Genomic DNA, 16,150 nt, shown 5'->3' with positions numbered 1-16,150 from the left:
CACACGCACAAAACGCGAGGAATCAAACATTTTCTCTCTCTTACTATTTTGAATATTTATTGAGTAGTGAAAATGCCTGGTCTTGCCTACTGATGTAATGAATGTTGTGTCTAACCTATCTTAATTTCAGATGACAACACAAAATAAACATCGATAAAATCCCAGCAAAACTCATAAAGAGGATGTAAATATCTGCAATTCATGTAATCAAAGGTGATACAATGTAATAACTCATAGCTATGTAATGATGATGTAAACATGTTTATGTGCAACTGTATTATGTTTATGCTAGGAAAATATGTGACGTGTGTATGTATAATTACTTATGTTATTTTTCTCTTTCAATGATTTATATTGTAACTGTTACTATGTAAAAAAAAATTTTTGAACAAAACGAGTGCCAAAAGGACATTGCATAGTGAACCACTGTTCACGGACATTAATGAACATTACTAACTCTGCAACTACGCAAAAACCTATGTGACGGAAACTGTTAATGACATTCATTATGCAGCGTACCTATGTAAACGCGATGAACGATTTCTTTGATTAATAACTACGAACATTTAGGTGAGTGCATCGTCTAGTGACATTACTACAGTACCTAACTTCAAGATGTTAACGGGATTAAATGGACACAAAGTGCCTGTCCAGAAAACAACACGACGGGTGGAAGAATTTTGGTTGGAACTTCAGGGAATGGAATGTTCTCGAAATGTGACGGACACTCTTACATGGACTATCCAAGGATCGACGTCAGCTACGTGCCGTCTGAGGTTCTGCAACCAAGCTTCCACGGAATGTAAAAAAAAAACGAACTGCATGGGGACCAATTACTCGACGGGTCACGTCAGATCTGTAATAAACAATGCTTCTTGTCACAATGAACTGCATCACAACGACTATTATGGAAATGGGAAATGGACACGCTTATGTATTAATCACGTTGTTATACAACGATGTTACTGTGATCAAAAAAAAAAAAAAAAAAAAAAAAAAAACTTTACCACGACAACACCAACCTGTAAAAAATGATTGTGCAGCTGATGACTGTGAACTGAAATAACGACACGATGTGTATAGGTCAACGCACCTGAAACATACGGACAATTTTCTTTGTAGTATTTCAAAACAATACTATGTAACTAAGAAACATTCAACAATCTAAGTTGTATTGTGTTATAACAAATATTGTAAATTTAAAACTAAGTTACCTGTCATAGAATGTAGTCTTCATATGTAATCTTGGTTGAATATTTTCCTTGTGCAACGACTAAGATACGCGCACACACGAACAATATGGACTGCAATACTGTGCCGCGTGATCTAACTGTACGATATAACGGCAATGCCGGAGTCACACAGACGCTTCAGCGCATGCGCGCACTCTATTTGCCAACATAAGAACTTTTACGGCGCACGCGCGTCATTCAAATTTTGTACATAATGTGTATAATGTAAGTCATGTAAATAGTTGTAGATATAGATTTTCTTGTGCCTTTAGGTGAATTGCTCGCCTGCAGGTGTGTCCTTTCGCCTCGCAATTCAGGGGGCAATATAAAGGCACATTTGCATGCCGAGCGTGGGTTTCCGCGGAAACGCGAGATATTAATTAAATATATAATCAGTGACTGATAAATAACGCCTATGGCACACAACTGCAGCGCTGTGTCGCTGATAAGACAAAAGAATAATTACGACACTCATATGTCGGATTAAGACAAGAGAGCTGAGGTAGAAGTGGTGCGAGAAGCACGTATTTTTCTTATTGTCTGGCACACCGCCATATTTTCATGTTATAGATGAACACTGCGAGTTGCAACTACACTAGGCACTCGATTCTGTATTGAATTTATATTTATAAAAGTAAGTAGGATTATGAACTGTAGACTATTTCATTCAATATAACTGAATTAACTAACTCTGTAACTTTTTTATGTTTAGTAGACAATCACCTCTGTACGACGTATTGGCATGGCTGGCAAATCATTGTAATATTGAATTTAGATTATGAGTCCGCACCTACCGCAGCAGTCTTTGGAAACGAATTAATTACGAAGTCCGATTATTTCAGTTTTATTTCACGGTCAACTACGAGTAACATTGCCTTTACCAAATAGCCATTGTCAAGCGTCTGATTTCGAATAATTAAACGTCCACGCACCAGATAAGATCATTTACAACCAATCAACATAATACATTAATATTTTTTAAATAATATCATATATTTTTTTATTTTATTTCATTTTAATTATTTTATAATCGGAAGCTAATACTGGTCTCCCAGGAGCTGCTCAAAGCACAAACTCTTAGAAGATTCACTCTTCTTGTAGTTAAGTCGAATTTGTGCCTTTTGTATTCAATACCGATACACATTCTGTGTTTCATGGTCAATGTGAAGGTCCAAGGGATATAGTGAACCTGCACTGGTGCATCGGAATCTAATACTGGTCTCCCAGGAGCCGCTCAAAGCACAAACTCTTAGAAGATTCACTCTTCTTGTAGTTCAGTCGGCATTGTGCCTTTTGTATTTAATCCCGATGCAATTTCTGTGTTTCATGGTCAATGTGAATGTCCAAGGGATACAGTAAACCTGCACTGGTGCATCGGAAGCTAATACTGGTCTCCCAGGAGCCGCTCAAAGCACAACTCTTAGAAGATTCACTCTTCTTGTACTTCAGTCGGCATTGTGCCTTTTGTATTCAATCCCGATACACATTCTGTGTTTCATGGTCAATGTGAAGGTCCAAGGGATACAGTGAACCTGCACTGGTGCATCGGAATCTAATACTGGTCTCCCAGGAGCCGCTCAAAACACAAACTCTTAGAAGATTCACTCTTCTTGTACTTCAGTCGGCATTGTGCCTTTTGTATTTAATCCCGATTCAATTTCTGTGTTTCATGGTCAATGTGAAGGTCCAAGGGATACAGTGAACCTGCACTGGTGCATCGGAATCTATTACTGGTCTCTCAGGAGCCGCTCACAGCACAAACTCTTAGAAGATTCACTCTTCTTGTACTTCAGTCGGCATTGTGCCTTTTGTATTTAATCCCGATGCAATTTCTGTGTTTCATGGTCAATGTGAAGGTCCAAGGGATACAATAAACCTGCACTGGTGCATCGTAACCTTATACTGGTCTCCCAGGAGTCGCTCAAAGCACAAACTCTTAGAAGATTCACTCTTCTTGTACTTCAGTCGGCATTGTGCCTTTTGTATTTAATCCCGATGCAATTTCTGTGTTTCATGGTCAATGTGAAGGTCCAAGGGATACAATAAACCTGCACTGGTGCATCGGAAGCTAATACTGGTCTCCCAGGAGCCGCTCAAAGCACAAACTCTTAGAAGATTCACTCTTCTTGTACTTAAGTCGAATTTGTGCCTTTTGTATTCAATCCCGATACACATTCTGTGTTTCATGGTCAATGTGAAGGTCCAAGGGATACAGTAAACCGGCACTGGTGCATCGGAAGCTAATACTGGTCTCCCAGGAGCCGCTCAAAGCACAAACTCGTAGAAGAATCACTCTTCTTGTACTTCAGTCGGCATTGTGCCTTTTGTATTTAATCCCGATGCAATTTCTGTGTTTCATGGTCAATGTGAAGGTCTAAGGGATACAGTAAACCTGCACTGGTGCATCGGAATCTAATACTGGTCTCCCAGGAGCCGCTCAAAGCACAAACTCTTAGAAGATTCACTCTTCATGTACTTCAGTTGGCATTGTGCCTTTTGTATTTAATCCCGATGCAATTTCTGTATTTCATGGTCAATGTGAAGTTCCAAGGGATACAATAAACCTGCACTGGTGCATCGGAAGCTAATACTGGTCTCCCAGCAGCTGCTCAAAGCACAAACTCTTAGAAGATTCACTCTTCTTGTACTTAAGTCGAATTTGTGCATTTTGTATTCAATCCCGATACACATTCTGTGTTTCATGGTCAATGTGAAGGTCCAAGGGATACAGTGAACCTGCACTGGTGCATCGGAATCTAATACTGGTCTCCCAGGAGCCGCTCAAAGCACAAACTCTTAGAAGATTCACTCTTCTTGTACTTCAGTCGGCATTGTGCCTTTTGTATTTAATCCCGATGCAATTTCTGTGTTTCATGGTCAATGAGAAGGTCCAAGGGATACAATAAACCTGCACTGGTGCATCGGAAGCTAATACTGGTCTCCCAGGAGCCGCTCAAATCACAAACTCTTAGAAGATTCACTCTTCTTGTAGTTCAGTCGGCATTGTGCCTTTTGTATTTAATCCCGATGCAATTTCTGTGTTTCATGGTCAATGTGAAGGTCCAAGGGATACAATAAACCTGCTCTGGTGCATCGGAAGCTAATACTGGTCTCCCAGGAGCCGCTCAAAGCACAAACTCTTAGAAGATTCACTCATCTTGTACTTCAGTCGGCATTGTGCCTTTTGTATTCAATCCCGATACACATTCTGTGTTTCATGGTCAATGTGAAGGTCCAAGGGATTCAGTGAACCTGCACTGGTGCATCGGAATCTAATACTGGCCTCCCAGGGGCCGCTCAAAGCACAAACTCTTAGAAGATTCACTCTTCTTGTACTTCAGTCGGCATTGTGGATTTTTTTGTATTTAATCCCGATTCAATTTCTGTGTTTCATGGTCAATGTGAAGGTCCAAGGGATACAGTGAACCTGCACTGGTGCATCGGAATCTAATACTGGTCTCCCAGGAGCCGCTCATAGCACAAACTCTTAGAAGATTCACTCTCCTTGTACTTCAGTCGGCATTGTGCCTTTTGTATTTAATCCCGATGCAATTTCTGTGTTTCATGGTCAATGTGAAGGTCCAAGGGATACAATAAACCTGCACTGGTGCATCGTAACCTTATACTGGTCTCCCAGGAGTCGCTCAAAGCACAAACTCTTAAAAGATTCACTCTTCTTGTACTTCAGTCGGCATTGTGCCTTTTGTATTTAATCCCGATGCAATTTCTGTGTTTCATGGTGAATGCGAAGGTCCAAGGGATACAATAAACCTGCACTGGTGCATCGGAAGCTAATACTGGTCTCCCAGGAGCCGCTCAAAGCACAAACTCTTAGAAGATTCACTCTTCTTGTACTTAAGTCGAATTTGTGCCTTTTGTATTCAATCCCGATACACATTCTGTGTTTCATGGTCAATGTGAAGGTCCAAGGGATACAGTAAACCGGCACTGGTGCATCGGAAGCTAATACTGGTCTCCCAGGAGCCGCACAAAGCACAAACTGGTAGAAGATTCACTCTTCTTGTACTTCAGTCGGCATTGTGCCTTTTGTATTTAATCCCGATGCAATTTCTGTGTTTCATGGTCAATGTGAAGGTCTAAGGGATACAGTAAACCTGCACTGGTGCATCGGAATCTAATACTGGTCTCCCGCAGCCGCTCAAAGCACAAACTCTTCGAAGATTCACTTTTCTTGTACTTCAGTCGGCATTGTGCCTTTTGTATTTAATCCCGATGCAATTTCTGTTTTTCATGGTCAATGTGAAGGTCCAAGGGATACAGTAAACCTGCACTGGTGCATTGGAAGCTAATACTGGTCTCCCAGGAGCCGCTCAAATCACAAACTCTTAGAAGATTCACTCTTCTTGTACTTCAGTCGGCATTGTGCCTTTTGTATTTAATGCCGATGCAATTTCTGTGTTTCATGGTCAATGTGAAGGTCCTAGGGAAACAATAAACCTGCACTGGTGTTTCGGAAGCTAATACTGGTCTCCCAGGAGCCGCTCAAAGCAGAAACTCTTAGAAAATTCACTCCTCTTGTACTTAAGTCGGCATTGTGCCTTTTGTATTTAATCCCGATGCAATTTCTGTATTTCATGGTCAATGTGAAGGTCCAAGGGATACAATAAACCTGCACTGGTGCATCGGAAGCTAATACTGGTCTCCCAGGAGCTGCTCAAAGCACAAACTCTTAGAAGATTCACTCTCCTTGTAGTTCACTCAGCATTGTGCCTTTTGTATTTAATCCCGATGCAATTTCTGTGTTTCATGGTCAATGTGAAGGTCCAAGGGATACAATAAACCTGCACTGGTGCATCGGAAGCTAATACTGGTCTCCCAGGAGCCGCTCAAAGCACAAACTCTTAGAAGATTCACTCTTCTTGTACTTAAGTCGGCGTTGTGCCTTTTGTATTTAATCCCGATGCAATTTCTGTGTTTCATGGTCAATGTGAAGGTCCTAGGGAAACAATAAACCTGCACTGGTGTTTCGGAAGCTAATAGTGGTCTCCCAGGAGCCGCTCAAAGCAGAAACTCTTAGAAAATTCACTCCTCTTGTACTTAAGTCGGCATTGTGCCTTTTGTATTTAATCCCGATGCAATTTCTGTGTTTCATGGTCAATGTGAATGTCCAAGGGATACAGTAAACCTGCACTGGTGCATCGGAAGCTAATACTGGTCTCCCATTAGCCGCTCAAAGCACAACTCTTAGAAGATTCACTCTTCTTGTACTTCAGTCGGCATTGTGCCTTTTGTATTCAATCCCGATACACATTCTGTGTTTCATGGTCAATGTGAAGGTCCAAGGGATACAGTGAACCTGCACTGGTGCATCGGAATCTAATACTGGTCTCCCAGGAGCCGCTCAAAACACAAACTCTTAGAAGATTCACTCTTCTTGTACTTCAGTCGGCATTGTGCCTTTTGTATTTAATCCCGATGCAATTTCTGTGTTTCATGGTCAATGTGAATGTCCAAGGGATACAGTAAACCTGCACTGGTGCATCGGAAGCTAATACTGGTCTCCCAGGAGCTGCTCAAAGCACAAACTCTTAGAAGATTCACTCTTCTTGTAGTTAAGTCGAATTTGTGCCTTTTGTATTCAATACCGATACACATTCTGTGTTTCATGGTCAATGTGAAGGTCCAAGGGATATAGTGAACCTGCACTGGTGCATCGGAATCTAATACTGGTCTCCCAGGAGCCGCTCAAAGCACAAACTCTTAGAAGATTCACTCTTCTTGTAGTTCAGTCGGCATTGTGCCTTTTGTATTTAATCCCGATGCAATTTCTGTGTTTCATGGTCAATGTGAATGTCCAAGGGATACAGTAAACCTGCACTGGTGCATCGGAAGCTAATACTGGTCTCCCAGGAGCCGCTCAAAGAACAACTCTTAGAAGATTCACTCTTCTTGTACTTCAGTCGGCATTGTGCCTTTTGTATTCAATCCCGATACACATTCTGTGTTTCATGGTCAATGTGAAGGTCCAAGGGATACAGTGAACCTGCACTGGTGCATCGGAATCTAATACAGGTCTCCCAGGAGCCGCTCAAAACACAAACTCTTAGAAGATTCACTCTTCTTGTACTTCAGTCGGCATTGTGCCTTTTGTATTTAATCCCGATTCAATTTCTGTGTTTCATGGTCAATGTGAAGGTCCAAGGGATACAGTGAACCTGCACTGGTGCATCGGAATCTAATACTGGTCTCTCAGGAGCCGCTCACAGCACAAACTCTTAGAAGATTCACTCTTCTTGTACTTCAGTCGGCATTGTGCCTTTTGTATTTAATGCCGATGCAATTTCTGTGTTTCATGGTCAATGTGAAGGTCCTAGGGAAACAATAAACCTGCACTGGTGTTTCGGAAGCTAATACTGGTCTCCCAGGAGCCGCTCAAAGCAGAAACTCTTAGAAAATTCACTCCTCTTGTACTTAAGTCGGCATTGTGCCTTTTGTATTTAATCCCGATGCAATTTCTGTATTTCATGGTCAATGTGAAGGTCCAAGGGATACAATAAACCTGCACTGGTGCATCGGAAGCTAATACTGGTCTCCCAGGAGCTGCTCAAAGCACAAACTCTTAGAAGATTCACTCTCCTTGTAGTTCACTCAGCATTGTGCCTTTTGTATTTAATCCCGATGCAATTTCTGTGTTTCATGGTCAATGTGAAGGTCCAAGGGATACAATAAACCTGCACTGGTGCATCGGAAGCTAATACTGGTCTCCCAGGAGCCGCTCAAAGCACAAACTCTTAGAAGATTCACTCTTCTTGTACTTAAGTCGGCGTTGTGCCTTTTGTATTTAATCCCGATGCAATTTCTGTGTTTCATGGTCAATGTGAAGGTCCTAGGGAAACAATAAACCTGCACTGGTGTTTCGGAAGCTAATAGTGGTCTCCCAGGAGCCGCTCAAAGCAGAAACTCTTAGAAAATTCACTCCTCTTGTACTTAAGTCGGCATTGTGCCTTTTGTATTTAATCCCGATGCAATTTCTGTGTTTCATGGTCAATGTGAATGTCCAAGGGATACAGTAAACCTGCACTGGTGCATCGGAAGCTAATACTGGTCTCCCATTAGCCGCTCAAAGCACAACTCTTAGAAGATTCACTCTTCTTGTACTTCAGTCGGCATTGTGCCTTTTGTATTCAATCCCGATACACATTCTGTGTTTCATGGTCAATGTGAAGGTCCAAGGGATACAGTGAACCTGCACTGGTGCATCGGAATCTAATACTGGTCTCCCAGGAGCCGCTCAAAACACAAACTCTTAGAAGATTCACTCTTCTTGTACTTCAGTCGGCATTGTGCCTTTTGTATTTAATCCCGATGCAATTTCTGTGTTTCATGGTCAATGTGAATGTCCAAGGGATACAGTAAACCTGCACTGGTGCATCGGAAGCTAATACTGGTCTCCCAGGAGCTGCTCAAAGCACAAACTCTTAGAAGATTCACTCTTCTTGTAGTTAAGTCGAATTTGTGCCTTTTGTATTCAATACCGATACACATTCTGTGTTTCATGGTCAATGTGAAGGTCCAAGGGATATAGTGAACCTGCACTGGTGCATCGGAATCTAATACTGGTCTCCCAGGAGCCGCTCAAAGCACAAACTCTTAGAAGATTCACTCTTCTTGTAGTTCAGTCGGCATTGTGCCTTTTGTATTTAATCCCGATGCAATTTCTGTGTTTCATGGTCAATGTGAATGTCCAAGGGATACAGTAAACCTGCACTGGTGCATCGGAAGCTAATACTGGTCTCCCAGGAGCCGCTCAAAGCACAACTCTTAGAAGATTCACTCTTCTTGTACTTCAGTCGGCATTGTGCCTTTTGTATTCAATCCCGATACACATTCTGTGTTTCATGGTCAATGTGAAGGTCCAAGGGATACAGTGAACCTGCACTGGTGCATCGGAATCTAATACAGGTCTCCCAGGAGCCGCTCAAAACACAAACTCTTAGAAGATTCACTCTTCTTGTACTTCAGTCGGCATTGTGCCTTTTGTATTTAATCCCGATTCAATTTCTGTGTTTCATGGTCAATGTGAAGGTCCAAGGGATACAGTGAACCTGCACTGGTGCATCGGAATCTAATACTGGTCTCTCAGGAGCCGCTCACAGCACAAACTCTTAGAAGATTCACTCTTCTTGTACTTCAGTCGGCATTGTGCCTTTTGTATTTAATCCCGATGCAATTTCTGTGTTTCATGGTCAATGTGAAGGTCCAAGGGATACAATAAACCTGCACTGGTGCATCGTAACCTTATACTGGTCTCCCAGGAGTCGCTCAAAGCACAAACTCTTAGAAGATTCACTCTTCTTGTACTTCAGTCGGCATTGTGCCTTTTGTATTTAATCCCGATGCAATTTCTGTGTTTCATGGTCAATGTGAAGGTCCAAGGGATACAATAAACCTGCACTGGTGCATCGGAAGCTAATACTGGTCTCCCAGGAGCCGCTCAAAGCACAAACTCTTAGAAGATTCACTCTTCTTGTACTTAAGTCGAATTTGTGCCTTTTGTATTCAATCCCGATACACATTCTGTGTTTCATGGTCAATGTGAAGGTCCAAGGGATACAGTAAACCGGAACTGGTGCATCGGAAGCTAATACTGGTCTCCCAGGAGCCGCTCAAAGCACAAACTCGTAGAAGAATCACTCTTCTTGTACTTCAGTCGGCATTGTGCCTTTTGTATTTAATCCCGATGCAATTTCTGTGTTTCATGGTCAATGTGAAGGTCTAAGGGATACAGTAAACCTGCACTGGTGCATCGGAATCTAATACTGGTCTCCCAGGAGCCGCTCAAAGCACAAACTCTTAGAAGATTCACTCTTCATGTACTTCAGTTGGCATTGTGCCTTTTGTATTTAATCCCGATGCAATTTCTGTATTTCATGGTCAATGTGAAGTTCCAAGGGATACAATAAACCTGCACTGGTGCATCGGAAGCTAATACTGGTCTCCCAGCAGCTGCTCAAAGCACAAACTCTTAGAAGATTCACTCTTCTTGTACTTAAGTCGAATTTGTGCATTTTGTATTCAATCCCGATACACATTCTGTGTTTCATGGTCAATGTGAAGGTCCAAGGGATACAGTGAACCTGCACTGGTGCATCGGAAACTAATACTGGTCTCCCAGGAGCCGCTCAAAGCACAAACTCTTAGAAGATTCACTCTTCTTGTACTTCAGTCGGCATTGTGCCTTTTGTATTTAATCCCGATGCAATTTCTGTGTTTCATGGTCAATGAGAAGGTCCAAGGGATACAATAAACCTGCACTGGTGCATCGGAAGCTAATACTGGTCTCCCAGGAGCCGCTCAAATCACAAACTCTTAGAAGATTCACTCTTCTTGTAGTTCAGTCGGCATTGTGCCTTTTGTATTTAATCCCGATGCAATTTCTGTGTTTCATGGTCAATGTGAAGGTCCAAGGGATACAGTAAACCTGCTCTGGCGCATCGGAAGCTAATACTGGTCTCCCAGGAGCCGCTCAAAGCACAAACTTTAGAAGATTCACTCTTCTTGTACTTCAGTCGGCATTGTGCCTTTTGTATTCAATCCCGATACACATTCTGTGTTTCATGGTCAATGTGAAGGTCCAAGGGATACAGTGAACCTGCACTGGTGCATCGGAATCTAATACTGGTCTCCCAGGGGCCGCTCAAAGCACAAACTCTTAGAAGATTCACTCTTCTTGTACTTCAGTCGGCATTGTGGATTTTTTTGTATTTAATCCCGATTCAATTTCTGTGTTTCATGGTCAATGTGAAGGTCCAAGGGATACAGTGAACCTGCACTGGTGCATCGGAATCTAATACTGGTCTCCCAGGAGCCGCTCAAAGCACAAACTCTTAGAAGATTCACTCTTCTTGTACTTCAGTCGGCATTGTGCCTTTTGTATTTAATCCCGATGCAATATCTGTGTTTCATGGTGAATGCGAAGGTCCAAGGGATACAATAAACCTGCACTGGTGCATCGGAAGCTAATACTGGTCTCCCAGGAGCCGCTCAAAGCACAAACTCTTAGAAGATTCACTCTTCTTGTACTTAAGTCGAATTTGTGCCTTTTGTATTCAATCCCGATACACATTCTGTGTTTCATGGTCAATGTGAAGGTCCAAGGGATACAGTAAACCGGCACTGGTGCATCGGAAGCTAATACTGGTCTCCCAGGAGCCGCACAAAGCACAAACTGGTAGAAGATTCACTCTTCTTGTACTTCAGTCGGCATTGTGCCTTTTGTATTTAATCCCGATGCAATTTCTGTGTTCCATGGTCAATGTGAAGGTCTAAGGGATACAGTAAACCTGCACTGGTGCATCGGAATCTAATACTGGTCTCCCGCAGCCGCTCAAAGCACAAACTCTTAGAAGATTCACTTTTCTTGTACTTCAGTCGGCATTGTGCCTTTTGTATTTAATCCCGATGCAATTTCTGTTTTTCATGGTCAATGTGAAGGTCCAAGGGATACAGTAAACCTGCAATGGTGCATTGGAAGCTAATACTGGTCTACCAGGAGCCGCTCAAATCACAAACTCTTAGAAGATTCACTCTTCTTGTACTTCAGTCGGCATTGTGCCTTTTGTATTTAATGCCGATGCAATTTCTGTGTTTCATGGTCAATGTGAAGGTCCTAGGGAAACAATAAACCTGCACTGGTGTTTGGGAAGCTAATACTGGTCTCCCAGGAGCCGCTCAAAGCAGAAACTCTTAGAAAATTCACTCCTCTTGTACTTAAGTCGGCATTGTGCCTTTTGTATTTAATCCCGATGCAATTTCTGTATTTCATGGTCAATGTGAAGGTCCAAGGGATACAATAAACCTGCACTGGTGCATCGGAAGCTAATACTGGTCTCCCAGGAGCTGCTCAAAGCACAAACTCTTAGAAGATTCACTCTCCTTGTAGTTCACTCAGCATTGTGCCTTTTGTATTTAATCCCGATGCAATTTCTGTGTATCATGGTCAATGTGAAGGTCCAAGGGATACAATAAACCTGCACTGGTGCATCGGAAGCTAAAACTGGTCTCCCAGGAGCCGCTCAAAGCACAAACTCTTAGAAGATTCACTCTTCTTGTACTTAAGTCGGCGTTGTGCCTTTTGTATTTAATCCCGATGCAATTTCTGTGTTTCATGGTCAATGTGAAGGACCTAGGGAAACAATAAACCTGCACTGGTGTTTCGGAAGCTAATACTGGTCTCCCAGGAGCCGCTCAAAGCAGAAACTCTTAGAAAATTCACTCCTCTTGTACTTAAGTCGGCATTGTGCCTTTTGTATTTAATCCCGATGCAATTTTTGTATTTCATGGTCAATGTGAAGGTCCAAGGGTACAATAAACCTGCACTGGTGCATCGGAAGCTAATACTGGTCTCCCAGGAGCTGCTCAAAGCACAAACTCTTAGAAGATTCACTCTCCTTGTAGTTCAGTCGGCATTGTGCCTTTTGTATTTAATCCCGATGCAATTTCTGTGTTTCATGGTCAATGTGAAGGTCCAAGGGATACAATAAACCTGCACTGGTGCATCGGAAGCTAATACTGGTCTCCCGGAGCCGCTCAAAGCACAAACTCTTAGAAGATTCACTTTTCTTGTACTTCAGTCGGCATTGTACCTTTTGTATTTAATCCCGATGCAATTTCTGTGTTTCATGGTCAATGTGAAGGTCCAAAGGATACAGTAAACCTGCACTGGTGCATCGGAAGCTAATACTGGTCTCCCTGGAGCCGCTCAAAGCACAAACTCTTAGAAGATTCCCTCTTCTTGTACTTCAGTCGGCATTGTGCCTTTTGTATTTAATCCCGATGCAATTTCTGTGTTTCATGTTCAATGTGAAGGTCCAAGGGATACAGTAAACCTGCACTGGTGCAGCGGAAGCTAATACTGGTCTCCCAGGAGCCGCTCAAAGCACAAACTCTTAGAAGATTCACTCTTCTTGTACTTCAGTCGGCATTGTGCCTTTTGTATTCAATCCCGATACACATTCTGTGTTTCATGGTCAATGTGAAGGTCCAAGGGATACAGTGAACCTGCACTGGTGCATCGGAATCTAATACTGGTCTCCCAGGGGCCGCTCAAAGCACAAACTCTTAGAAGATTCACTCTTCTTGTACTTCAGTCGGCATTGTGGCTTTTGTATTTAATCCCGATTCAATTTCTGTGTTTCATGGTCAATGTGAAGGTCCAAGGGATACAGTGAACCTGCACTGGTGCATCGGAATCTAATACTGGTCTCCCAGGAGCCGCTTAAAGCACAAACTCTTAGAAGATTCACTCTCCTTGTACTTCAGTCGGCATTGTGCCTTTTGTATTTAATCCCGATGCAATTTCTGTGTTTCATGGTCAATGTGAAGGTCCAAGGGATACAATAAACCTGCACTGGTGCATCGTAACCTTGTACTGGTCTCCCAGGAGTCGCTCAAAGCACAAACTCTTAGAAGATTCACTCTTCTTGTACTTCAGTCGGCATTGTGCCTTTTGTATTTAATCCCGATGCAATTTCTGTGTTTCATGGTGAATGTGAAGGTCCAAGGGATACAATAAACCTGCACTGGTGCATCGGAAGCTAATACTGGTCTCCCAGGAGCCGCTCAAAGCACAAACTCTTAGAAGATTCACTCTTCTTGTACTTAAGTCGAATTTGTGCCTTTTGTATTCAATCCCGATACACATTCTGTGTTTCATGGTCAATGTGAAGGTCCAAGGGATACAGTAAACCGGCACTGGTGCATCGGAAGCTAATACTGGTCTCCCAGGAGCCGCACAAAGCACAAACTGTTAGAAGATTCACTCTTCTTGTACTTCAGTCGGCATTGTGCCTTTTGTATTTAATCCCGATGCAATTTCTGTGTTTCATGGTCAATGTGAAGGTCTAAGAGATACAGTAAACCTGCACTGGTGCATCGGAATCTAATACTGGTCTCCCGCAGCCGCTCAAAGCACAAACTCTTAGAAGATTCACTTTTCTTGTACTTCAGTCGGCATTGTGCATTTTGTATTTAATCCCGATGCAATTTCTGTTTTTCATGGTCAATGTGAAGGTCCAAGGGATACAGTAAACCTGCACTGGTGCATTGGAAGCTAATACTGGTCTCCCAGGAGCCGCTCAAATCACAAACTCTTAGAAGATTCACTCTTCTTGTACTTCAGTCGGCATTGTGCCTTTTGTATTTAATGCCGATGCAATTTCTGTGTTTCATGGTCAATGTGAAAGTCCTAGGGAAACAATAAACCTGCACTGGTGTTTCGGAAGCTAATACTGGTCTCCCAGGAGCCGCTCAAAGCAGAAACTCTTAGAAAATTCACTCCTCTTGTACTTAAGTCGGCATTGTGCCTTTTGTATTTAATCCCGATGCAATTTCTGTATTTCATGGTCAATGTGAAGGTCCAAGGGATACAATAAACCTGCACTGGTGCATCGGAAGCTAATACTGGTCTCCCAGGAGCTGCTCAAAGCACAAACTCTTATAAGATTCACTCTCCTTGTAGTTCACTCGGCATTGTGCCTTTTGTATTTAATCCCGATGCAATTTCTGTGTTTCATGGTCAATGTGAAGGTCCAAGGGATACAATAAACCTGCACTGGTGCATCGGAAGCTAATACTGGTCTCCCAGGAGCCGCTCAAAGCACAAACTCTTAGAAGATTCACTCTTCTTGTACTTAAGTCGGCGTTGTGCCTTTTGTATTTAATCCCGATGCAATTTCTGTGTTTCATGGTCATTGTGAAGGTCCTAGGGAAACAATAAACCTGCACTGGTGTTTCGGAAGCTAATACTGGTCTCCCAGGAGCCGCTCAAAGCAGAAACTCTTAGAAAATTCACTCCTCTTGTACTTAAGTCGGCATTGTGCCTTTTGTATTTAATCCCGATGCAATTTTTGTATTTCATGGTCAATGTGAAGGTCCAAGGGTAAAATAAACCTGCACTGGTGCATCGGAAGCTAATACTGGTCTCCCAGGAGCTGCTCAAAGCACAAACTCTTAGAAGATTCACTCTCCTTGTAGTTCAGTCGGCATTGTGCCTTTTGTATTTAATCCCGATGCAATTTCTGTGTTTCATGGTCAATGTGAAGGTCCAAGGGATACAATAAACCTGCACTGGTGCATCGGAAGCTAATACTGGTCTCCCGGAGCCGCTCAAAGCACAAACTCTTAGAAGATTCACTTTTCTTGTACTTCAGTCGGCATTGTACCTTTTGTATTTAATCCAGACGCAATTTCTGTGTTTCATGGTAAATGTGAAGGTCCAAATGATACAGTAAACCTGCACTGGTGCATCGGAAGCTAATACTGGTCTCCCAGGAGCCGCTCAAAGCACAAACTCTTAGAAGATTCCCTCTTCTTGTACTTCAGTCGGCATTGTGCCTTTTGTATTTAATCCCGATGCAATTTCTGTGTTTCATGTTCAATGTGAAGGTCCAAGGGATACAGTAAACCTGCACTGGTGCAGCGGAAGCTAATACTGGTCTCCCAGGAGCCGCTCAAAGCACAAACTGTTAGAAGATTCACTCTTCTTGTAGTTCAGTCGTCATTGTGCATTTTGTATTTAATCCCGATGCAATTTCTGTGTTTAATGGTCAATGTGAAGGTCCAAGGGATACAATAAACCTGCACTGGTGCATCGGAAGCTAATACTGGTCTCCCATAAGCCGCTCAAAGCACAAACTCTTAGAAGTTTCACTCTTCTTGTACTTCAGTCGGCAATGTGCTTTTGTATTCAATCGCGATACAATTTCTGTGTTTCATGGTCAATGTAAAGGTCCAAAGGATACAGTAAACCTGCACTGGTGCATCGGAAGCTAATACTGGTCGCCCAGGAGCTGCTCAAAGCACAAACTCTTAGAAGATTCACTCTTCTTGTACTTAAGTCGAATTTGTGCCTTTTGTATTCAATCCCGATACACATTCTGTGTTTCATGGTCAATGTG

General features: G+C 42.6%; 1 long non-coding RNA gene across 1 annotated transcript; it reads right to left on the bottom strand.

The window, feature by feature from the left end:
* Positions 1-760: 760 nt before the first annotated feature.
* Positions 761-1,456, bottom strand: LOC126213413 (uncharacterized). The gene is made up of 3 exons (XR_007541162.1): positions 1,215-1,456; positions 1,023-1,093; positions 761-856 (listed from the first exon to the last, which is right to left on the bottom strand). It is a non-coding gene; the product is annotated as an uncharacterized LOC126213413 (long non-coding RNA).
* Between the last annotated feature and the right edge of the window lie 14,694 nt (positions 1,457-16,150).

This window comes from Schistocerca nitens, chromosome 11 (assembly GCF_023898315.1).
Source record: "Schistocerca nitens isolate TAMUIC-IGC-003100 chromosome 11, iqSchNite1.1, whole genome shotgun sequence".
In the NCBI taxonomy this organism is placed as follows: Eukaryota; Metazoa; Arthropoda; class Insecta; order Orthoptera; family Acrididae; genus Schistocerca; species Schistocerca nitens.
Note: the sequence above shows the minus strand (reverse complement) of the source record. Positions and strands in the feature narration are given on the sequence as shown.